The sequence below is a fragment of the Haliotis rufescens genome, unplaced genomic scaffold (genome assembly GCF_023055435.1).
Source record: "Haliotis rufescens isolate VD_foot unplaced genomic scaffold, xgHalRufe1.0.p SCAF_3, whole genome shotgun sequence".
Classification (NCBI taxonomy): Eukaryota; Metazoa; Mollusca; class Gastropoda; order Lepetellida; family Haliotidae; genus Haliotis; species Haliotis rufescens.
The window spans coordinates 1029006-1055392 of record NW_025964001.1 but is presented as its reverse complement, the minus strand read 5'-3'; the positions used below and the strand labels follow the sequence as shown (position 1 = coordinate 1055392).

General features: G+C 41.6%; 1 protein-coding gene across 8 annotated transcripts in view; it reads right to left on the bottom strand.

Moving 5' to 3' along the window:
* LOC125384427 (estrogen receptor-like) overlaps window positions 1–26387 on the bottom strand; it is a 151130-nt gene that overhangs the window by 105268 nt on the left and 19475 nt on the right. For 2 of the 8 annotated variants that reach the window (XM_048403528.1, XM_048403527.1), the window contains exon 1: window positions 11882–12075. The exons of 3 other annotated variants lie outside the window; for them this stretch is intronic. The gene's annotated coding sequence lies outside the window, so the exon portion shown is untranslated. Of the gene's footprint in view, window positions 1–11516; window positions 11615–11881; window positions 12076–26387 lie in introns of those variants that run through there. 3 more of the 8 variants (XM_048403533.1, XM_048403534.1, XM_048403531.1) reach the window with 3 other exon arrangements.

Sequence of the window (26387 nt, the reverse complement as noted above, 5' to 3'; positions counted from 1 at the left end):
CTGCCATTGACGTCACAGCTCTGCCATTGACATCACAGCTCTGCCTACCATTGACATCACAGCTCTGCCATTGACATCACAGCTCTGCCTGCCATTGACGTCACAGCTCTGCCATTGACATCACATCTCTGCCTGCCATTGACGTCACAGCTCTGCCTGCCATTGACATCACATCTCTGCCTGCCATTGACATCACAGCTCTGTGATTGTCATCACATCTCTGCCTGCCATTGACGTCACAGCTCTGTGATTGACATCACAGCTCTGGCTGCCATTGACGTCACAGCTCTGCCATTGACATCACAGCTCTGTGATTGACATCACATCTCTGCCATTGTCATCACAGCTCTGCCTGCCATTGACATCACAGCTCTGCCATTGACATCACAGGTCTGTGATTGACATCACAGCTCTGCCATTGACATCACATTTCTGGCATTGACATCAAAGCTCTGCCTGCTATTGACATCACAGCTCTGCCATTGACATCACAGCTCTGCCATTGACATCACATCTCTGCCATTGACATCACAGCTCTGCCTGCCATTGACGTCACAGCTCTGCCATTGACATCACAGCTCTGCCTGCCATTGACGTCATAGCTCTGTCATTGACATCACAGCTCTGTCACTGACATCACAGCTCTATCACTGACATCACCGCTCTGCCACTGACATAACAGCTCTATCACTGACATCACAGCTCTATCACTGACATCACAGCTCTGCCACTGACATAACAGCTCTATCACTGACATCACCGCTCTATGCCTGACATCACAGCTCTGCCACTGACATCACCGCTCTATGCCTGACATCAAAGCTCTATCACTTATATAACAGCTCTATCACTGACATCATAGCGCTATCACTGACATCACCGCTCTATGCCTGACATCACAGCTCTATCACTGACATCACAGCTCTACCACTGACATCACAGCTCTATCACTGACATCACTGCGCTATCACTGACATCATAGCTCTACCACTGACATCACAGCTCTGCCACTGACATCACCGCTCTATGCCTGACATCACAGCTCTATCACTTATATAACAGCTCTATCACTGACATCACCGCTCTATGCCTGACATCACAGCTCTATCACTTATATAACAGCTCTGCCACTGACATAACAGCTCTACCACTGACATCATAGCTCTATCACTGACATCACCGCTCTATGCCTGACATCACCGCTCTACCTCTGACATCACCACTCTATCACTTATATAACAGCTCTACCACTGACATAACAGCTCTATCCCTGTCATCACAGCTCTGCCACTGACATCACTGCTCTATCACTGATATCACAGCGCTATCACTGATATCATAGCTCTACCACTGACATCACAGCTCTATCACTGATATCACTGCGCTATCACTGATATCATAGCTCTACCACTGACATCACTGCTCTATCACTGATATCACTGCACTATCACTGATATCATAGCTCTGCCACTGACATCACTGCTCTATCACTGATATCACTGCGCTATCACTGATATCATAGCTCTGCCACTGACATCACTGCTCTATCACTGATATCAATGCGCTATCACTGATATCATAGCTCTACCACTGACATCACAGCTGTGCCACTGATATCACTGCGCTATCACTGATATCATAGCTCTGCCACTGACATCACTGCTCTATCACTGACATAACAGCTCTACCACTGACATCACAGCTCTATCACTGACATAACAGCTCTATCACTGACATCACAGCTCTATCACTGACATCACCTCTCTATCACTGACATCACAGCTCTATCACTGACATAACAGCTCTATCACTGACAACACCTCTCTATCACTGACATCACAGCTCTATCACTGACATAACAGCTCTATCACTGACATCACTGCTCTACCTCTGACATCACCGCTCTACCTCTGACATCACCGCTCTACCACTGACATCACAGCTCTATCACTTATATAACAGCTCTACCACTGACATAACAGCTCTATCCCTGTCATCACAGCTCTACCACTGACATCACAGCTCTACCACTGACATCACAGCTCTACCACTGAAATCACAGCTCTATCACTGACATCACACCTGTACTATTGACAGTACAGCTCTACCACTGACATCATATTTTATGCCTGTTTCAGTCACCTCTGTTAACAATGAGTTGGGCATAGCTATAGCATACCCCTACTTTCCACAGCGTACCACTCAATACACCAGCAGTTTTGTACATGTTTGTTCACTGTTTAACGCCACAGTCAGCAATCTTCAAGCTATATGATGGCTCTCTGTAAATAATCGTGTCTGGACCAGACGATACGGTGATTGACATCATGAGCATCAATCCACGCAATTGGAATACGATGACATGCATCAACCAAGTCAGTGAGCCTGCATGTCATCGTATCCCAATTGCCTAGATTGATGCTCATGATGTTTATCACTGGATAGTCTGGTCCAGACATGATTATTTACTGGCCACTCTCATGTTCTGCGTGAAACAACAAACAAACAAACAAACAAAACTGAAGACAGACAATGGCCAATGACACAGGATCACATTGACAGTCTCCAGGTTAACTAAGAATTTTATCAGTACAAGAAGAGCAGTTGTATGTTTGTATTATTAGTACAGACGTGTTCTAGGATTGAATCCCACAGATACTCACCCATCCTTTCACAACCTCTTACTCACATAACCTCTCATACACTAATCCACTCACTCACTCACACAACCACTCACTCATACCTCTCACTCACTCACAAAACCACTCACTCACTCACACAACCACTCACTCACTCACACAACCACTCACTCATACAACCACTCACTCACACAACCTTTCACTCACTCACACAACCTCTCTCACTCACACAACCACTCACTCACTCACACAACCTCTCTCCCTCACACAACCACTCACTCACTCACACAACCTCTCTCACTCACACAACCACTCACTCACGCACACAACCTCTCACTCACACAACCACTCACTCACTCACACAACCTCTCTCACTCACACAACCACTCACTCACTCACACCTCTCTCACTCACTCACACAACCTCTCTCACTCACTCACACAACCTCTCTCACTCACACAACCACTCACTCACTCACACAACCTCTCTCACTCACTCACACAACCTCTCTCACTCACACAACCACTCACTCACTCACACAACCTCTCACTCACTCACACAACCTCTCTCACTCACACAACCACTCACTCATTCACCCACCCACTCACTCACTCACACAACTTCTCACTCACTCTCACAACCACTCACTCACAGAACCACTCACTCAATTGAATGAATCAGGCAGGCAAAACATGTTTTAACAATGTTGACAGGAAACCTTGGCAACGCGTATTGTTATCAATCTGATTAACCACTGATCAAGAGTGTGAGCATTGACTTACACTACCTGTGTAAGGAGACACATGTCAGAGAATGTTAGTCTCCATGGTTACACATCCATGTTCTCTTCAAACAAACAGGGAGGCCACCAGACCTCATCAAATCACTCAATTGAAAAATCAAGCAATTGTAGACCTTATTCAGCTATGATGTATCCAACTCAATTATAAGTTCACTTGTGTATTTGAAGGTAAATAAAACCTAACAATTAATTCATTTTCAAACTAATTCTCTCCAGAAAAATAAACATTTAGATGTCAATGTCACTTTTTACTTTAAGTCTTGTTGACTTTTTGCTATCATAAAAGAGGTCATGTATAGCAAGTACAAAGAGGGTCAAGCATAAATACACCTGTTGATCTGAAAAGGAGGTGTTCAGAGTAACCTCCCTTTCACACAGTCACCAGCAGTCATCACTTGTTTGTAAACATAACGGTCCGTCAGTTGCGAGTTCAACTCCAAGCATGGATGTGGTCACCTATCACAGTGGGGAGTTTTGACTGGTGGCATCGATAGTATAGCAAACGCAAACGGGCTATCACTGTTAGGAGCTTGCAATCACCAGCTGTCACTGTGCCACACAAACAGCAACAGGGGTCATGTGACATGTGCTACACAGCAGGCAGGTAATGTAATTCAAGGCCAGCAACCTTAGTATATAGGTAGCACGGTCAAGGCCATACATATGACAACTGCATATTTCATGACAACCAACGGTCTGAGGGAAGGTGTATTCTGATCCACAATCCTTTACAATAAGCATTGGGTAAGATAATACAGACCTTTCCAAACCACAATCCTTTACAACAAGCATCAGGTATCGAACATCTTTCCAAACCACAATCCTTTACAACAAGCATCAGGTATCGAACATCTTTCCAAACCACAATCCTTTACAACAAGCATTAGGTATCGAACATCTTTCCAAACCACAATCCTATAACAAGCATCAGGTATCGAACATCTTTCCAAACCACAATCCTACAACAAGCATCAGGTATCGAACATCTTTCCAAACCATAATCCTTTACAACAAGTATCAGGTATCGAACATCTTTCCAAACCACAATCCTACAACAAGCATCAGGTATCGAACATCTTTCCAAACCACAATCCTACAACAAGCATCAGGTATCGAACATCTTTCCAAACCACAATCCTTTACAACAAGCATCAGGTATCGAACATCTTTCCAAACCACAATCCTTTACAACGAGCATCAGGTATCGAATATCTTTCCAAACCACAATCCTTTACAACAAGCATCAGGTATCGAACATCTTTCCAAACCACAATCCTTTACAACAAGCATCAGGTATCGAACATCTTTCCAAACCACAATCCTACAACAAGCATCAGGTATCGAACATCTTTCCAAACCACAATCCTTTACAACAAGCATCAGGTATCGAACATCTTTCCAAACCACAATCCTACAACAAGCATCAGATATCGAACATCTTTCCAAACCACAATCCTTTACAACAAGCATCAGGTATCGAACATCTTTCCAAACCACAATCCTTTACAACGAGCATCAGGTATCGAATATCTTTCCAAACCACAATCCTTTACAACAAGCATCAGGTATCGAACATCTTTCCAAACCACAATCCTACAACAAGCATCAGGTATCGAACATCTTTCCAAACCACAATCCTACAACAAGCATCAGGTATCGAACATCTTTCCAAACCACAATCCTTTACAACAAGCATCAGGTATCGAACATCTTTCCAAACCACAATCCTTTACAACGAGCATCAGGTATCGAATATCTTTCCAAACCACAATCCTTTACAACAAGCATCAGGTATCGATCATCTTTCCAAACCACAATCCTTTACAACGAGCATCAGGTATCGAATATCTTTCCAAACCACAATCCTTTACAACAAGCATCAGGTATCGAACATCTTTCCAAACCACAATCCTACAACAAGCATCAGGTATCGAACATCTTTCCAAACCACAATCCTACAACAAGCATCAGGTATCGAACATCTTTCCAAACCACAATCCTTTACACCAATCATTGAGTATAGGGGACCTTTCCAAACCGTAATCCTATACAACAAGCATCAGGTATCGCAGACCTTTCCAAACCATAATCCTATACAACAAGCATCAGGTATCAAATACCTTTCCAAAACACAATCCTTTACTACAAGCATTGAGTATTGCAGACATTTCCAAACCACGATCCTATACTCAATGCTTTTACTGAAATTTATAACCTTAATACGCTTTATATTTGAACAAGAGTCATCAGGCGATGACATATCCCCCAATCTGGTGCAATTCGGAAATGGATTGGCTACTTATTCCCAGCGTTTGGTACACTGCCACTGGATACCTTCAGTTCAGTGAAGAAAAAAATAATGCTGTTCAGTATTTTACAAAATCCCATATGTTCAAAAGTTTCATCCAGAAATATTCAAAGGTTTTGGAGTTCTGCTCCGGAAACAAGCACTACCCTAATTTTCAGTAAAGTCTACTTATCATCATGAAAACATAAAAACATAAAACAACAAGAGTTTGCCACTAACGTGGCTATATCCCCTGCCCCTGTTGCAGAATTTATGACATAATTGAATCTAAACAAACCCTAACCTTTTTTAACCGAGGTGGAACTTGTCATGGAAATTGTAAAAAAAAGATGAGTTTGGAACCATGTCCATCTTGTTGCCATGAAAAACGTAAAAAATAAATATTTCTAAAATTTCTAAATAGCAAAAGGCACAAGTTCAGCATGTACCTGACAGACCTGCAAAGTTTGATGAAAAAATATTGAACGGATTATGAGTTATGCTCCGGAAACTAACCCTACCCTCACAGAACCTAAGTCCATCTTGTTGCCATGGAAACGTAAAAAATAAAAATTTCTAAAATTTCTCAATAGCAAAAGGCACTAGTTCAGCATGTACCTGACAGACCTGCAAAGTTTGATGAAAAAATATTGAACGGTTAATGAGTTATGTTCCGGAAACGAACCCTACCCTCACAGAACCTAAGTCCATCTTGTTGCCATGGAAACGTAAAAAATAAAAATTTCTAAAATTTCTCAATAGCAAAATGCACCAGTTCAGCATGTACCTGACAGACCTGCAAAGTTTGATTAAAAAATATTGAACGGTTTATGAGTTATGCTCCGGAAACGAAACGTGATGGATGGACGGATGGACGGACGGACAGACGGACGGACGGACAGAGCCCGTTTCTATATCCCCCGCCAACTTCGTTGGGCGGGGGATAAATAAAAATCCCAAATCATCAAAAGGCACCAGTTCCCAACAAGACTGATCTATAATAGAAAGTTTTAACAAGAAATATTTAACGGTATTGGAGTTCTGCTCTGGAAACAGAAAACGGACAGCTGACGGATGGATGAACGGACATGCTGATCACTATATCCCCCTTTTTTTCAAACTGGGGGGAAAATAAAAAAGGATTTGTGCATCCATAATTTGTCCCTCCCTGACATCAGCATGGGTCCAATGTTGTGACATGACTGACTTCAGACAACTGAAAGGACACATGTACAGACCTGGAGGATGTCAGTGACAACTCATTGATAAACACAATAAAGGTACATGAAAAAAGTAGCTTGCATGACCATAACTATTATCTCATTGTGGGTCAGGTCACTGTCCTCTGCTCCATGAGGCAGGCTAGGTCAGATCGACCCGAGAAGGATCCCAATGGATCATGCGCAATGCACTCCTGTCGAGTTAGTCTGCACCATCACACTTGACGGCCTGGGTATGATAAAATCAGTCAAGCTTTAGCATGATTAGTAGGCTTGCTTCAGGGCTGAACTGAATGATGAGTCCATGTTTAGTATTTTTATCCTCATAAAAGGCAAGTCCAGATGAGCGGGGAGTATGTAGGATACCTGTCTTTTATAGGGACAACTTGTCCATAATATTTATATAAACTAGACATGATAATGTACACAAATAGTTAATGCCTTAGAGATTTGTGCAAGTCTAGATGATCAGCTTCCATTTAAAAACTAACAAATGTTCACCTCAGGTGATTACTCTTCCCGCTGCTACAATTTTTTAATAAAAATACTGAAGGCAATGTTTCTTTTGATAAGATTGGTTGCAGATGTCCATATGTTCCTGTGCCCCTTGACATGTTTTTATGTTTGTCTGTTGTTTAACGCCGCATTCAGCAATCTTCCAGCTATATGACGGTGATCTGTAAATAATCGAGTCGAGACCAGACAATCCAGTGATTGACACCATGAGCATCAATCCAAGCAATTGGGACCAATGACATGCATCAACCAAGTCAGCAAGCCTGACTACCCAATCCTGTTAGTCTCCTCTTACGACAAGCGTAGTCGCCATTTACAACAAGCATGGGTTGCTGAAGACCTATTCTACGCCCGGATCTTCACAGGTACCTCGACATGTGAAACTATTGCACAAGAGTTTGTAACATGGCCCCAAAACATAAGTTATAATTAACCATCCAGACATTGTTAACTGGATGTATGCTTGTCATAATCATGTGACAATTATCCCCTTAACGTTGACCCATTTATCCAAGTATCAAATTTGACTTGTCCTTGTACAGGGCCACATACCAAATTTGGTCAAAAACAATCCTTTTTGTTCAGGTTATGTTGAAAAATGGGAGCCATAACTAGAACGGGGGGGGGGGGGGGGGGGGGGGGGGGGTGGATGTCACTGACCACATCCCTGCATAAGCTTGACTGGCCTCACAAGTATTTAACATATTCCAGGCAATGTGAGCGTTCTGCAACATTGTCACCATTCATCATGTTCATGACAGACAGCCTTCTCTGACACTGGTAGTTCAAACTGTGCACTCTTTAACACACTGTGTTCATATCTACTGTATCTACAGTGCCTCTCAGGAACACCGAACATGATAAACTCAGGGACAGTGCATCTTATCTACACAGAACATAAAAATTCAGGAGGTGAGATGAAATGGTGTTTAACGTTGCATCCAAAATTATTGCACTTATACAGCGACTAGCATGCACATGTGTGTGTGTGTGTGTGTAACTGTGTACTAATCCGGACTGATGCTGATTTATAGTGCTAGCCCACTGAGATACCATGTCACATTTTTTAAAACATGAATACCCCACTAAGACACAGTATACTGACCTCAAGCCGACAAGTCCTTGTTTTAGCCCCTTAATGCCAAGCACCAGACAGGGTAACAACCAGTACCATCTTTTAATGTCTTTTGGTATGACGTGGCCGGGGATTGAACACCAGACCTTCCGCTCTCTGGTCGGATGCTCTACCACTAGATGGAGGTGGACCATTAAAAATCCAGGAACAGTCCATTTTATCTACACTGACCATAAGAACTGAAGAGCAATGCATGTTATCTACACTGAGTATATAAACTCAGGAACCATTCATCTTATCTACATCTAACATGAGAACTCATGAACCATGCACGTATGCAACACTGAACATAAGAACTCCACATTAGTCAGCTGGGCATACTGGCGCCGATCTATCCTTAAATCATGAGAAGAAGCATGATGAATGTGCCTAGACAGGCTACAGGAACAGGTCAGTAAAATCATTCTAGTCTCACTGTCAAGAATGAGTGAGAGAGTTGGTATTGTTTTATGCTGCTTTTAGCAATATTCCATCAATATCATGACTGGGGACACCAGAAACGGTCTTCACACATTGCACCCTAATGGGGAATCGAACCCGGTTCTTTGGCATGATGAGTGAATGCTTTAACCATTAGGCCACCCAACCGCCCTGTCAAGAATGGGGCACTGCTGGATCCTGTCAAGACAACTGATCAAATCTTCCTCAACAGACAAGGAAAGTGGTTGTTCATAACTTCAAACCCATGTTTTTCTCGCCATCAAACTTTGTATTTGAACCCCCCTAGAAGTCTAACCTCAAACCGCTCTCTTTCTCGCCATCAAACTTTGAACTTGAACCCACTAGAAGTCTTAACTTCAAATCCCTGTCTTTCTCGCCATCATACTTTGTACTTGAACCCCCTAGAAGTCTTAACTTCAAAACCCTGTTTTTCTCGCCATCAAACTTTGTAAGTGAACCATCTAGAAGTCTAACCTCAAACCCCTGTCTTTCTCGCCATCAAACTTTGTACGTGAACCCACTAGAAGTCTTGACTTCAAACCCCTGTTTTTCTCGCCATCAAACTTTGTATTTGAACCCCCTAGAAGTCTAACCTCAAACCGCTCTCTTTCTTGCCATCAAACTTTGAACTTGAACCCACTAGAAGTCTTAACTTCAAATCCTTGTCTTTCTTGCCATCAAACTTTGAACTTGAACCCACTAGAAGTCTTAACTTCAAATCCCTGTCTTTCTCGCCATCATACTTTGTACTTGAACCCCCTAGAAGTCTAACTTCAAAACCCTATTTTTCTCGCCATCAAACTTTGTAAGTGAACCATCTAGAAGTCTAACCTCAAACCCCTGTCTTTCTCGCCATCAAACTTTGTACGTGAACCCACTAGAAGTCTTAACTTCAAACCCCTGTTTTTCTCGCCATCAAACTTTGTATTTGAACCCCCTTAGAAGTCTAACCTCAAACCCCTGTCTTTCTTGCCATCAAACTTTGAACTTGAACCACCTAGAAGTCTAACTTCAAACCCCTGTTTTTCTCGCCATCAAACTTTGTATTTGAACCCCCTTAGAAGTCTAACCTCAAACCCCTCTCTTTCTTGCCATCAAACTTTGAACTTGAACCACCTAGAAGTCTAACTTCAAACCCCTGTTTTTCTCGCCATCAAACTTTGTACTTAGACATGCATCAACAATTTGATATGATGACATTCATTAAACCAAGTCAGCAAGCCTGACAGCCTTTCACATACATTTCAATGTTAGTCATTTGAACTCTTCAACAAAATTTCCTAATTTTGCAACAGAGGATCCCAAAGAATTTAGTTCTGGACTTGGAGGCAGCTTTAGCCCATGCTTTCTGTCAGGCGACTCACAATACATCCTAACCCCTATGTCGTATAAACTACTGAATATCATTCTGATAAGCTTGGTGACACACATTGATATCAGCCAATGAGATGCCTGACATTGATAACTGCAGCTGAATCATGCAGTAATCGAAATATACTGTCATTTTCCGCTGTTTTGTTAAAGCTTGTTTTGTAGAGTGTTCACTAGCAGTGTGCCGCCAGGTACACAAAGGCTATCTATGTGCAGGAGCAGCTTCAATGACTGCAACAGCATAGCCGAGGCTGACTCACACGATCAGACAAACACAGCGACAAGACATGCAGATAAGAGCCGTGCCAGTGATGGGTTGGGTCGGTGTAACCTGTCACATGGAAGGCCATCTCAAGTGCATGTCAAAAGCTTGTTTCCTTTGTAATACAGTATCGAAATCATTTAAACAAGTGCAACATTACTTGGGCTATTTAAGCATTCAAATGTGACGGCCAGTTTTTTAAGTACGATTTGACAACCAGGACGAAACTAACATGATCTTACACAAGCATGCTAATGCACGCGGATGAATACACTGTTTACATCCTACGTCACAAGGTCATGTGATTAAGGTCACAAGACACCTGTTCCACTTCGCAGTATGTTATCATGAAATACAATCAATTGATGTGGGATATTGACCAAGTGATAACCACATGACAACCCTCGGCTGTTTCTACATGCAACACAACATCACATGACACAGAACATAGTCCCCAAAACAATACTCTAATTTGTTTACCATCACTAACTTCTGCATGAAAGATTTGCATTAAAAAAACAACTCAAACAAAACATTAAATATTTCGTACCATTTCAAGACGTAATACTACAATCACAACAGGGAATATGCAGGGTCATCTACAGCGCGAAAACTATGCACACAAGATGCATTTAATTCGGTCACGATCAGGTCGTCGTGACCCCACGTGTTTCCGCAGGTGCTCATTTTACATCTCAAAATGCACCCACATCAAATAAAACTAAAGTTTTCAATCATACATTCGTGTAAAACAATAATCTACACTTTCAGCCAGAACAAAACACAAGAACAGTCCACGAACATTTCAAACAGTGACATGTCAACATGGTGCTACATACATACTTGATCGGAAAAATTCCAACAGCTTAAGTACAGGAAACGTCACCAACACAGTGCATTCAATCCAGTGCAAGCACCTCACAGCTATTCCATGATACTGGGGCAGTGTGCAGGATACTATCTATGCAGGTTAGGTCGCAATGACCTCACATGGTCCGCTAAACTGCACAGCGCACAACATACAGCTTGTCATTATATCACAAGCCACATTGACCAAGCTGTGCTATTATTAACATCAGCAACACGCAAAAAACATCAGTGATGAAAACATATCACAAACGTGACAATAATGAGCTTAAAAGCAGAAAAACCGTAACCAACATACCCATACAAAACGAACAAAGTATTCAACTTGTAGAACATCATACCTTATTCACAACGCAGGCTTATGTAGTCCAAATCAATAACGTATCTCTCAAGTACAAGCCTTCTGTGCTTGTTGTATACCCGCTGTGCAGCAACCTAGGACCAGAGACAACCACATCCACGATGCATGCCATCACTCACATCCACCACCTCAGCATCGCTGCCACAGTTTGATACATGGGCAATAGTGTGGAGGTGTTTATATACCATTGACATTGCTACAAGTAGGCCATTCAGTTCACAGAGAGGAAAGTCGCCCCGACCTATCATGCTGCTGCTATTAGAGGTGATCATATTTAATCAATATTTACCAGCCAACAATATAAAGGAACCGCGGACAGAGCAAAGGCTCACCAACACCAGTATTCCTAAATAAACCAGCAGTTTTTGCCTGACCGTATCAAGACGGCAGCAATGGCTTACAGGTTTCTCTTTTCTCAGTCCATCAGTTTGTGGTGGTGGCGGTAATTTAGCTGTGCTGGCTTAATGTGAGGCATTCAGGTACTCAGTATCTACGACAACTGGACAACACAAGACATCTCATGCATTCCTACAACAGCTGGGTTAGCGCAAAAGAAAAAGGAGTATGACTTGTTAAGGCAGTATTGTGCCTCAACATCCATGCTGGCAGCCCTATCAATAAATTGGCATTGATATACACCTGTTGCTCAACGACATAAAAGGCATGTGTGTTTTGACGTGTAATGTGTTATTGATTGTTCCGATGTACTGCAATTGGCTGTAATGTAATATGTTGAACAAACCCCCGCTACCAACATGCAGTAATTACCACAGAACAGTGTTGTAGTTTTCCCAGGTGCGTCCAGTTTTTAGGAACTTAAAACAATCAATCGAACCACACACCTGGTACATCAGGCAAACAATCAACCCTACCTGTACAGGTAAACCACACACCTGGTACATCAGGCAAAACAATCAACCCTACCTGTACAGGTAAACCACACACCTGGTACATCAGGCAAAACAATCAACCCTACCTGTACAGGTAAACCATGCACCTGGTACCACTGCACATCAATCAACTCTACCTGTACAGGTAAACCACGCACATGGTACCACTGCACATCAATCAACACTACCAGTACAGGTAAACCACGCACCTGGTACCACTGCACATCAATCAACTCTACCTTTGCAGGTAAACCATGCACCTGGTACCAGTGCACATCAATCAACTCAACGTGTACAGGTAAACCATGCACCTGGTACCACTGCACATCAATTAACTCTACCTTTGCAGGTAAACCATGCACCTGGTACCACTGCACATCAATCAACCCAACCTGTACAGGTAAACCATGCACCTGGTACCACTGCACATCAATCAACCCTACCTGTACAGGTAAACCATGCACCTTGTACCACTGCACATCAATCAACTCTACCTGTACAGGTAAACCATGCTCCTTGTACCACTGCACATCAATCAACTCTACCTTTGCAGGTAAACCACGCACCTGGTACCACTGCACATCAATCAACTCTACCTGTACAGGTAAACCACACACCTGGTACCACTGCACATCAATCAACCCTATGTTTACAGGTAAACCACGAACCTGGTACCACTGCACATCAATCAACCCTATGTTTACAGGTAAACCATGTACGTGGTACCACTGTACATCAATGAACTCTACCTTTGCAGGTAAACCACGCACCTGGTACCACTGCAAATGAATCAACTCTACCTTTGCAGGTAAACCACACACCTGGTACCACTGCACATCAATCAACCCTATGTTTACAGGTAAACCACGCACCTGGTACCACTGCACATCAATCAACCCTATGTTTACAGGTAAACCACGCACCTGGTACCACTGCACATCAATCAACCCTATGTTTACAGGTAAACCACGCACCTGGTACCACTGCACATCAATCAACCCTATGTTTACAGGTAAACCACGCACCTGGTACCACTGCACATCAATCAACTCTACCTATACAGGTAAACCACACTCCAGGCTTTGTTAACTATTTCTGTGGCACAAGAATATGTGATCTGATGCCAAGATTAAATACCTGATAAAATGCATGGGTGTTCAGTATTAAACATAACCAAACAATGCTCAATGCATCAGGAAAGGTTCAACCTAACGTGCCTCCTTAAACAGCTGATCACGGCCATATCCTCTCGCCAGGTTCAACAACAGGTGAAATATCTTGTTTCCTTGACAAAATGAAGTGCTGTCATTAATCATGTTAATGTCAGATTATACTGACCTGATATTCGTTGTTTTGTAAGGAAATATTTTGATAAACAACTAAAAATACAAGATAAACATTAACAGAACCGGGCACAACCAATGTCAAGGTGACACGACCTACAAACGTGTGGCCCACCATCCTTGACAAATTTGAAACACTTTTACCCTTACGGGACCTGCCATGTATAAATGAACATGTCTATTAAAAACAAGAAAAATACATCCAAACATATCAACAACATTGCAGCCGAAATAAACAATAACAAACGCCAACTCACAGCCAATGCGTGTATGAATACATTGTTTACATCACGTGATCAGCAATCGCTGATAGACACGCCTACCAAATAAAATCGGAAGCGAAATATGTCAATGAAACGAAAACTGTCCGAAGACTTAGAATTCAATGTGTGGCCCACTAATGAAAAAGTATGAAGTTGAAAAGGGTGCACTGCACTGTATGGAGACATTATGAATACATGGAGCCGTTTTACTTCCGCATTCTGTAAACATCAGTGTAGGAGAACCTCACACTGGTATATACCTATAGTCAGAATTGGACAAAATACTCACTTCACAAAATACAAAAGGAAGAAACAAACCATGAAAACATGAATTATTTGTTTCAAAGTCCACCTAAACAAACGCTAAACCTGCCATTCATACTCGAGGCTTGAGCGTGGCTTTCCATGTCACATACATTTGCCTTGACGAGCTCAAGCTTAGGGTTTGATCAAAAGCAGACATTATTATCACGAAATCATATCAAGTAAGTATTTCTTCATCTTGGAATGCATGAGTTAGAACAACTACATGTGTACATGTACTAACTCATGAATTCCAACATGAAGAAACACTTACTTGATATGACTTCATGATAATAAATGTACACATGTTAACTTTCCGTCCCGGGGTTGACTACAGCTGGTACAGACTATTGCATAGTGTGCAGTGCGTCTCAGCTTGCTGCATTGTGCACCAAAGGAACACAGCCTGCGCCGCGGGTGCAACAACAAATTACTACAGCCAGAACACACTGCACAGGTCACGTTATCCTGCAGCGATGAGGTCACCTCGACCTCACGTGCAACAGGCTGGTGTGTCAAAACATGGGTGTCTCCGCCTCAACTTCCTGAGAGGAACACGAGTAGTGAAATGTATGACTGTTTCTCTGATTTGGTTTCAATTGTTTCTGAGAGTTTTATTTGCTAATTGTCCCTGCCGGTGTGTGTATTATCATAGAGAAATCATGGAAAGGTGGGCGGAGATATGTGCGCGTAGGAATACATTGTGTTTGTTGACATCACGTGACGAACCGGCGAATGAGGACACGCCTCCTCAATCGTTAATATGACAACCATCACTTAAATGTTAGAATTTTGTACTGTTTGTTGCATTTGTCTACACTGTTATACCACCACAACATTTCTACGACCATGGAGCATCTCTAGGTGAAGGCACAGTAAAATTGGTAGAATTCTTACTTGTTCGCGAAATCGCTTCCGCATTCCACAAGAAGCAGAAAAACATTACCTTATTTCTAAAAAACTTTGGGCCTCAACTGAACTTTTTTCCAGAAAAAGATCATTTTTTAAGAATTCATCATATTATAATGTTTTAGTTTTCAGATAAACAAAAAGGAAATATTTTTCACAACAGGTCAAATTGACCTCACGTGCAACAGGCTGGTCTGTCAAAACAAGGGTGTCTCCGCCTCTACTTCCTGAGAGGAACACGAGTAGTGAAATGTATGACTGTTTCTCTGATTTGGTTTCAATTGTTTCTGAGAGTTTTATTTGCTAATTGTCCCTGCCGGTGTGTGTATTATCATAGAGAAATCATGGAAAGGTGGGCGGAGATATGTGCGCGTAGGAATACATTGTGTCTGTTGACATCACGTGACGAACCGGCAAATGAGGACACGCCTCCTCAATCGTTAATATGACAACCATCACTTAAATGTTAGAATTATGTACTGTTTGTTGCATTTGTCTACACTGTTATACCACCACAACATTACTACGACCATGGAGCATCTCTAGGTGAAGGCACAGTAAAATTGGTAGAATTCTTACTTGTTCGCGAAATCGCTTCCGCATTCCACAAGAAGCAGAAAAACATTACCTTATTTCTAAAAAACTTTGGGCCTCAACTGAACTTTTTTCCAGAAAAAGATCATTTTTTAAGAATTCATCATTTTATAATGTTTTAGTTTTCAGATAAACAAAAAATGAAATATTTTTCACAACAGGTCAAAGTGACCTCACGTGTTTCATCGGTTAGCCATGTGCTTCCGCAAATTTGAATTGTTGTTACTTGACACAACAGCACAATATTTCCCTGCCAGACACGCAAAACAAATAGCATTATTTTCACTTACAAAATCTTGTAATGAGAAGGCAACATTAATTTCATACACTTTAAAAAGAAATCCTTGTAGAATAGTTCTTTGCAATCCATATAAACTACAGATGCATGCAACCAGTTACATCTTCTCTCTTCTTTATTACCATAATTTAATCAGAAGAACCTGCAGGATCAGTTCATATATCAGATACATACATCCTCGTCCTCCCTGGCATCCACATGAGAACATACCACTGCTAATTATTCAGACCAAACTGAAATGACATTGAAGTCACACAATGTCTCCTATTGTGATCAATTACATGACTGCGTCCCTAGATAACCGACTTCAACAAAGATAAAAAATAAGTTTCCTTAGCGTGTGTACAGCCAATGTCATAACGACATGGCTACCAGTTTGAATCAACAAATTGCGACTGCACATAGCTATGCAGAAGAGGATCTCTGGAGCAAAAAACGTGTCCATGTCCTGCGAAGCATTTCAACAGCAGAGGCTTAAACTGAAGCAATCCATATTACCTCTGTTGCAAGCAACATAACAACAAGGTCATTAGAAACAACACAAAATGGGCGCAGTTAGTATGGATGCAGTACAATTGTATAACTGCTTGTTACAATCAGCTAGTCTACAGCAGTTTCATAAGGAAGCAGTCAGTCACCACTGGCAACAACGCCCACCCAATAGGTTCCATGTGATCGTCTTACGCTATTGGAAATTTAACCATGTGCCTATTGATCCATGGAATAGAATGTACACCAGACTGTCTACACATGATGCAACAGGACGTCATCTGTCATTGTGTCAGTTTCAGCAACATTAACTGCACCCTGGCTACCCCGTGTGGGAGTCTGTGGTGTATGCACCCTGTCAGATCTCAGTTAATCTATGTGGATGACACAACAGCTTGATGGTATTTACATATTGGGTCACCTCGACCTCACGTGCTCCATATTCTTCATAACACCCACCTGTACATTTATCTCCCAGTCTTGCCTTGACAGTAGAAGAAAATCAATATCAATGTCAAAATAAATTGACAGCAATAAATGCATTCTCTTGCTTATAGAAATTTAAGATGAGATCGGTAAATGTTCCAGGAAACTGACTGATGGTGATCAAAATGTCTTCAAGTCAGTCTGTGATCATAACATTTGATGCTACTAGCCTGAACATGGTCTTAGCATCATCTTCAGTAGATTTTTAGTGTTATTTAATTTACTGTTATCACCTGAGGTAACTAGACCAAACAGATTTTTACTAGGCAGACTGACTAGTTTTCAAATTTGGTAATCATATAGAAGAATGTCCAACCAAAAGGTGATAAAATCATGAAAATGTCCTAGTGCCTTTTGTCTCCAGCAAAATCTGGGCATAAATATGTATTTTGTTGAGAGTGTCAAGCCAAGAAATTGAACCTCAGCTCATGTTACAGATGGAATGGACATACGTGGCAAGAAGTCCACTGATGGTGCATCGTGGTTGACCAATCGTCAACATTCATTAGACATCATCACGTGATGGAAATTTGACATCAAACCAATACATATACTGAACAACAAAAGTTCCTGTGACATTGAATAAGATATAATGCAAAGTTATGTTTTTTACCAAATCTGAAACAATTTTTGCAACAGATAAAAGACTCCTGTAAGTGTTCAAATGGTTTAATTTGCCATATTGACTTCAGAAAATGTGTGATTTCATAAAAAAAATGAGCATGCCAAAATGTCAATTTACAAATCAATAACGTGTGTGGTCACCTCTGGTTGTGATGCAAGCAACACATCTTCGTCTCATGGAATGGACCAGGCGTCACACAAAGTACTGTGGGATATCTGTCCATATCTGCTGGGGCATGTTTCGAAGTTCCTGGAGTGTCTGTGGAACACGTGGTTGACGTCGAAGGCGCCGATCCATCTCATCCCACATGTGCTCGATTGGTGAGAGATCAAGGGAGCGAGCCGGCCAGGGGATGACATTCACGTTGTTTTGTTGAAGAGAATCCTGAACAAGTTGAGCAATATGAGGCCGGGCGTTGGCATGTTGAAAGGTAATGCCTGGGCCATGACGACGCAAAAAGGGTAGAACAACAGGGCCGATGATCTCATCACGGTAGCGCTGTCCATTGAGATTTCCCTCTACCACTATCAAACAGGTCCTCCGTCTTGCTGTAATCCAAAAGCCTACCATAACGCTGCCGCCCCTGAACCGATCTTCTTCAATGACACAATGATTGACGTAACGTTCACCTCTACGTCGGTACACTCGAATCCGTCCATCGCTGTGGCTGAGGTGAAAACGAGACGCGTCAGTGAATAGAACTTGTCCCCCACACATCAACCTACGTCAGTGTTGGAGGGAGTCACACACGTCAACCTACATCAGAGTTGGAGGGAGTTATACACGTCAGTCTATGTCAGTGTTGGAGAGAGTCACACACGTCAACCTACATCAGTGTTGGAGGGAGTCACACACGTCAACCTACGTCAGTGTTGGAGGGAGTCACACCCATCAGCCTACATCAGAGTTGGAGGGAGTCACACACGTCAACCTACGTCAGTGTTGGAGGGAGTCACACCCATCAGCCTACATCAATGTTGGAGGGAGTCACACACGTCGACCTATATCAGTGTTGGATGGAGTCACACACGTCGTCCTACATCAGTGTTGGAGGGAGTCACACACGTCAACCTACATCAGTGTTGGAGGGAGTCACACACGTCAACCTACATCAGTGTTGGAGGGAGTCACGCACTTCAACCTACATCAGTGTTGGAGGGAGTCACACACGTCAACCTACATCAGTGTTTGAGGGAGTCACACACGTCAACCTACATCAGTGTTGGAGGGAGTCACACACGTCAACCTACGTCAGTGTAGGAGGGAGTCACGCACTTCAACCTACATCAGTGTTGGAGGGAGTCACACACGTCAACCTACATCAGTGTTGGAGGGAGTCACACACGTCAACTTACATCAATGTTGGAGGGAGTCACACACGTCAACCTACGTCAGTGTTGGAGGGAGTCACACACGTCATCCTACGTCAGTGTTGGAGAGAGTCACACACGTCAACCTACGTCAGTGTAGGAGAGAGTCACGCAATTCAACCTACATCAGTGTTGGAGAGAGTCACACACGTCAACCTACATCAGTGTTAGAGGGAGTCACACACGTCAACCTACGTCAGTGTTGGAGAGAGTCACACACATCAACCTACATCAGTGTTGGAGGGAGTCACACACGTCAACCTACATCAGTGTTGGAGGGAGTCACACACGTCAACCTACATCAGTTTTGCGAGGAGTCACACACGTCAATCTACATCAGTGTTGGAGGGAGTCACACATGTCAACCTACATCAGTGTTAGAGGGAGTCACACACGTCAACCTACGTCAGTGTTGGAGAGAGTCACACACATCAACCTACATCAGTGTTGGAGGGAGTCACACACGTCGTCCTACATCAGTGTTGGAGAGAGTCACACACGTCAACCTACATCAGTGTTGGAGAGAGTCACACATGTCAACCTACATCAGTGTTAGAGGGAGTCACACACGTCAACCTACGTCAGTGTTGGAGAGAGTCACACACATCAACCTACATCAGTGTTGGAGGGAGTCACACACGTCGTCCTACATCAGTGTTGGAGGGAGTGACACACGTCGTCCTACATCAGTGTTGGAGGGAGTGACACACGTCAACCTACGTCAGTGTTGGAGGGAGTGACACACGTCAACCTACGTCAGTGTTGGAGAGAGTCACACACGTCGACCTATATCAGTGTTGGATGGAGTCACACACGTCGTCCTACATCAGTGTTGGAGGGAGTCACACACGTCAACCTACATCAGTGTTGGAGGGAGTCACACACGTCAACCTACATCAGTTTTGCGAGGAGTCACACACGTCAATCTACACCAGTGTTGGAGGGAGTCACACATGTCAACCTACATCAGTCCTTTATTGTATTTTTGTTCACTTTTATGCTACTGCGATAATCAAACATGCCTTGTGTTTACATATGACACTTCAAACTGGTAGAACCCATCAACATTAAAAGTTCCCTCAGAATCTGATCAAGGAAGCTTGAAAAGATGGCAAATGCCAGACAAAGCATGGTTGTGTCAGCTTAAGTCTCCATTGGTTTGGGGCTAAGAACAAACAGAACCAATTCAGACATTGACATATACCACCTACATCCAGTAAGGACACACCCTCCACCAAGCATGACACATCCCAACAATACCCATTGCACTGACTTGGGACAAGGCTGTGTACAGCTCCTGAATAATATTATTCACTGAACTGAAACATTTCTCCATGTACAAAAACATAAAATATTATTTCTGGCCTATCAACCTGTTTTGAATTTTCACACATTCATACATGACCAATACCGATCCGTGTCACCAAGTCACGTTTCTCCAATGCACTCCAACGTCCCCTATATTGGTTGCCAAGGGTAACAGTCTGTACCCAATAATCAAGACAAAAAGAAACCCCATTATCAGGCAGAGAGCCAGTGATGAGAGAGAACTCGGTGACACTGACACTAACATGTCACTATAGACGATAACAGACCACGTCATTATAGGTCATAATACCCCATGCCTCACATCTGAAGTCATCTTGCATAAGTCATCCATTTTTAATTTCCCATCAGATGCTTGGCGTGTATAGTAACAAGCAGGTGATACTGAATGAATAGAGACATGTTCAAATAGTTGTGTACAGGCTAGATAATATAGGATATAAGCCATGTCCTCATAGTTGTGTACCAGCTAGATAATATAGGATATATTGGTCATGACCACATAGTTGTCTACCAGCTAGATAATATAGGATATATAGGCCATGTCCACATAGTTGTGTACCAGCTAGATAATATAGGATATATAGGCCATGTCCACATAGCTGTGTACCAGCTAGATAATATAGGATATATTGTCCATGTCCACATAGTTGTGAACCAGCTAGATAATATAGGATATATTGGCCATGTCCACATAGTTGCGTACCAGCTAGATAATATAGGATATATTGGCCATGTCCACATAGTTGTGTACCAGCTAGATAATATAGAATATATAGGCCATGTCAACATAGTTGTGTACCAGCTAGATAATATAAGATATATTGGCCATGTCCACATAGTTGTGTACCAGCTAGATAATATAGGATATATAGGCCATGTCCACATAGTTGTGTACCAGCAAGGTCTGTATGACCTTGGTCAGAGGATCACCAAGATTTCCAAATATTTTACAACAAATACATTTTGAGGGAGGATAGAAGAAAACAGCTGACACAGTATCAGCTCATGAAAATAATATAATTGTGTTCCTGCCATGTTGCAGCAGAGATTGTTGTAAGTTCATTTGTACAGGTTACCAGTGGCAGCAACTGATTGAACCACTGGTAAAATGTCAAACACGACAGTCCAAAACATTAGAATGGGACACTTTCTAGAAGTCTGTCTGTAGCTATATATGAGTGACATGTAGGCAATTTGAGATCTTGTACGACCTTACTTGCACCTCATCTACTTATGAACTTTCCAAGTGTGGATTGGATAGCTATTTGGAAACATCTATCTGTGACAAAATTCTGGACAATCGTGGACTTATTGCTGCGCCACTTATATGACCCCTTGCCTTGCCTCTACAGTACCCTCTCAGTGGACTAGCAGCTTGTGGAAGAGACACAGAAAGTCTCTGTGTTTGAAAACCCTTGCCCTTAGAGACAATGCTTCATGTCTCAAGGTCAAGTCACCATGACAGATCTAAGGGTATCAGGTGGATTCCTGGTCTGTGAGTGTAATGTGTAATGTGTAATGTGAAACATCTCCAAATAGTTCCATCAGAAGGGGAAACCTAGGCTTTCTGGACCAAGTGTCTCAGAGCACCAAGTGCCAACCTCTACTGCACTCAGTTTGTTGTTTGTCCTTTAACTCTGTATATATTTCAGTTAGATGATGGCAGACTTTAAATAATCACGTCTGGGCTAGACAGTAGAGAAGAGTATCGTTTTGTATCTCACAATAAGATTTGTATCACGATACGGACTGAGGATACTACAGCTATCACAATACACCACATCCTATAGTAAAAAAAAATCGATGAAATCACTGAAGTACAGCTCTGAAACCTCTTTCTTAATCGTGTTAATACATTTATTTATTGTTATCTCAAAACTTAGACAATAAAAACCACAACATCAAAACAGTTATAAATGAAGAGATGGTTATTAAATGTAACAGTTAATCGGCACGTCCCAGCTACCTTGTGTTCTGCCATATTTACAGGTGGCGCTATCCTACTTCTGCCATTACAGGAGATAACTCTATTAGTTCATGTTCTATTTACAGCGATCTCACACACTGCCGATTCAAGTATTGTGTTCACCTAAGTATCGGTGATATCGTAGGTATCGGTGCATCGTTACAGCCCTACTAGACAACCTAGTGATTGACATTGATATTATGAGCAATGCCCTGCACCATCAAGGTGCCACACACTTACCTTGTCGCTCTATTACACGACCGACCCATTGCAGAGGAGTGGGATATAACCAGTATACCTGTATATTGCAATACGGTCGTCAGCAACACACATATCGCAATACAACCTTTGTGTATCAATATTTTCCATTACAGTCACAGAACAATTAATATACATATCATATTAATTATATCTACTATCTTGAGACATTTGCATGGACTGAGTTCCTATCAAAACAGCACACACTTCATTCAGTTAACATTAACACTCCCTATTGATGATGTAACAGGTAGTCTCATTTATCAGTACTCTCAAAACCCATCTTGCAATCTGATCTCTTGATTACCGTATTCGACGTAATAAGAGCCCCGCTCTAATAAGCGCCCATATTTGCTAATATATTGAATAGCTAGTGAACAATCCTAATTAGCACCCCTTCCGATTGATCAATGTTCACAAGACTTATCTATTTGTGTATAATACGCACTCGTGTGTTATATGCACCCTTAATTATGGGCAATTAAATTATTGAAAAAATATCTGTCGTGTATAATACGCACAGACTTTTCTTTGTATCATTTCAGGCTGTTAGCATAAACCACAAAATTAACGATCTTTCAACTCTGTTTTTTGTTCTCACGAAAATTATATTCTAATAAGGGCCCCCTATTTCTATTTTTGAGAGCGCCCTGGGCACTTATTACGTCGAATACCGGGGTGAAGTATATATATATAATTTGGGCCCCAATACATATTGCAATATGTCGCAATACAGTTCTCCATATTATGATATATAAGATAGCTACACGATGAATCGCAAAGAACAAAAAAGTACAAACCTTGGAAAACATTGTTCTATCATGTCGCAATTTCTGAAGATTCAAATATGCGCTCACAACTTGATGATGTTATATAATGGACGATGTTATTTTTTAGAGGGAAGTGTCTATTAAGATGTTTCCCATAGATGTAGCTGGTCTACACAGATAAACGCAGTGGCGGACTATCGTGTCCAAAAGAGGGAGAGATATGACAATCGGTATTAGGAGAAAAGGTACAGATAATCAATGTGATGATTGTGAAAATATACAGGAAAGACCAAACTTAACTGGACTTGTCCAATATTTCCAACATTTCCGACATCGAATACCATTCTGGGAGTCATCATTATTAAAATTTGAGTCAATATTTTTAAAGCTTGTACATTTTCTAAACACCCTTTAAGAGCCTGTACATAATGTTGATATCTCATATAAGAAATAAACGACTGCATCCCTCCTGGTTTATTCTTCCTGCTGTGTTTTATTGTACGGTAAACAACTCCCACTCATATATTTTCTAAATATTGTAATATGATTCATTTGCCAATATGCCAACCCTGACCAATGGAGTCGTCGCATGTCACAAGCAGGGTTTGTCTGGGCATAAGCCTTACCTGAAATAAGAACAGGTGCACTAAGTGTTTGTCAGTGTGGGAAGGAACTGGCCTTTTTCCTTGGAATCCACAAAATAACCTTCTGATATTTGCAGTGATGTATTATTTAGGCCATTAACAGCCAATATACAGTAATTATTAACTATAAACTAAACACAGAGAAAACTAGGATAATGAGATTGCAAAGCGTCAAAGATTAAAAGAGGTTGATACTAATTAGATTAGCAACAAAACAAAGGCTTGTGTCATGCTTTCTGTGACCTCTTATATGACCTTGAACTTGACCTTACCCAGACATAATCCATAATCTAATTAGGTCTCGCGTTGTCCCTGAGACCGTGTATGTCAGATTTGGTTAGAATCAGATAAGATGGACTGAAGGTATCAAGGTTATGAGCTTTTTATATAATCACAGACCTTTACCTTCAATCTTATTCCTTGTAAATACTACAGGGATTTAGTCATGTCCATATAATGAGTTCAAGTCAATCAACTTGCCTTTGAAAAATGCCACTTACTTCTGAAACGTGATTGAAAAGTATACGGTATAAGCACCAGCTGCTAATTAGAGAAATATCAAAACCAAATATTTCCACAAACATAAATAAATATTGGGCTTAAAATGTGGTTGAAAAGTGATCTTTAGAGAGACCAGGTCAATATTCACGCATCAAACATAACTAACAGCATCAAACATTATGAGACTCAAACATGATCAGAAACCAGGTCAATATTCACACCCATCAAACACACCCAACTCCATCAAGTACAACCAACCCCATCAAACACAACCAATACCATCAAACACTATCAGAAACTTGTTTGATAGGCATTACTTAGAAGTTGGCGGATGACAAGATAGACACAATAAGGATCTATACCGAAACATCGCTTTTTACAGTATTAAAGAAGTTGTTATCCATAAAATTGTGTCTATCTTACTATCAGAAACCATGGTCAAGACAGTCAACCATCCTGGCTGTTCATCGATCTCAAAGAACAACTGGGTTTCATAAGAAATGTAATGACAGGAGAATATAGATCTTTGGTGGAAGACTGGGAAGAGGCAGGCTGCAGCTAGCAGAAGCAATGATAAGAGAGTAAACACTGCTTCGGCCTCCAGTCCTCCAGTAGTTGGTTCCGTCAACTTGAAGACGTCACCTGAACTCGGTGGGAATAACCAGTACAGGACAACATGAGCTGGACCACGGCTGACCTTCAGATGAATATATACCGTATTCATCGTAATAAGCGCCCACGGCAATATTTGCTAATATATTGGCTAGTGAACAATCCCAATTGGCACCCTTCCGATTAATCAATGTACATAAGACTTATTTTTTCGCGTATAATACATGCTCGTGTGTTATATGCACCCTTAATTATGGGCAATCAAATTCTGGAAAAATATATGTCGTACATAAACATTTCAGGCTGTCAGCATAAACCATGAAATTTATCTTTCAACTGGGCGCTTATTACGTCGAATACGGTACTTACCGATAAAAGAAACGTGAGCCATAGAAACATATAGATAGTATTACGATAAGAAGGGATGTTTCCAATGTGCATCACTTGATAACAAAATTAACAATCAGTGTTACTATTCTTATCAAGATATGCTGCATGTGATTTCCAAACTCTACACACTAATACTGCACGAGACAAATGGTGCATCTCGAGTCATGGATCTTTGACGTCACGTGTGATGCGTTCATGAGTGTCGGTTCACTCAGCATAGCAGTATGTTCATTTGTGCATTGAACCAATCTAATATCTCTTGAATATGAGTAATTCATATATTATTATTAACCAACATGCTGGTATTCACATTTCTTTTCGTGGATAAAAAATCAGAATAATGTCAATGGTCTTGGTCCGTCCTCCTCTGTACATTCTTCAACATCTTTCCACTCACCAAACACCAAAACTCTTCTCGAAACTATTAAACATATCAACATGAAGCA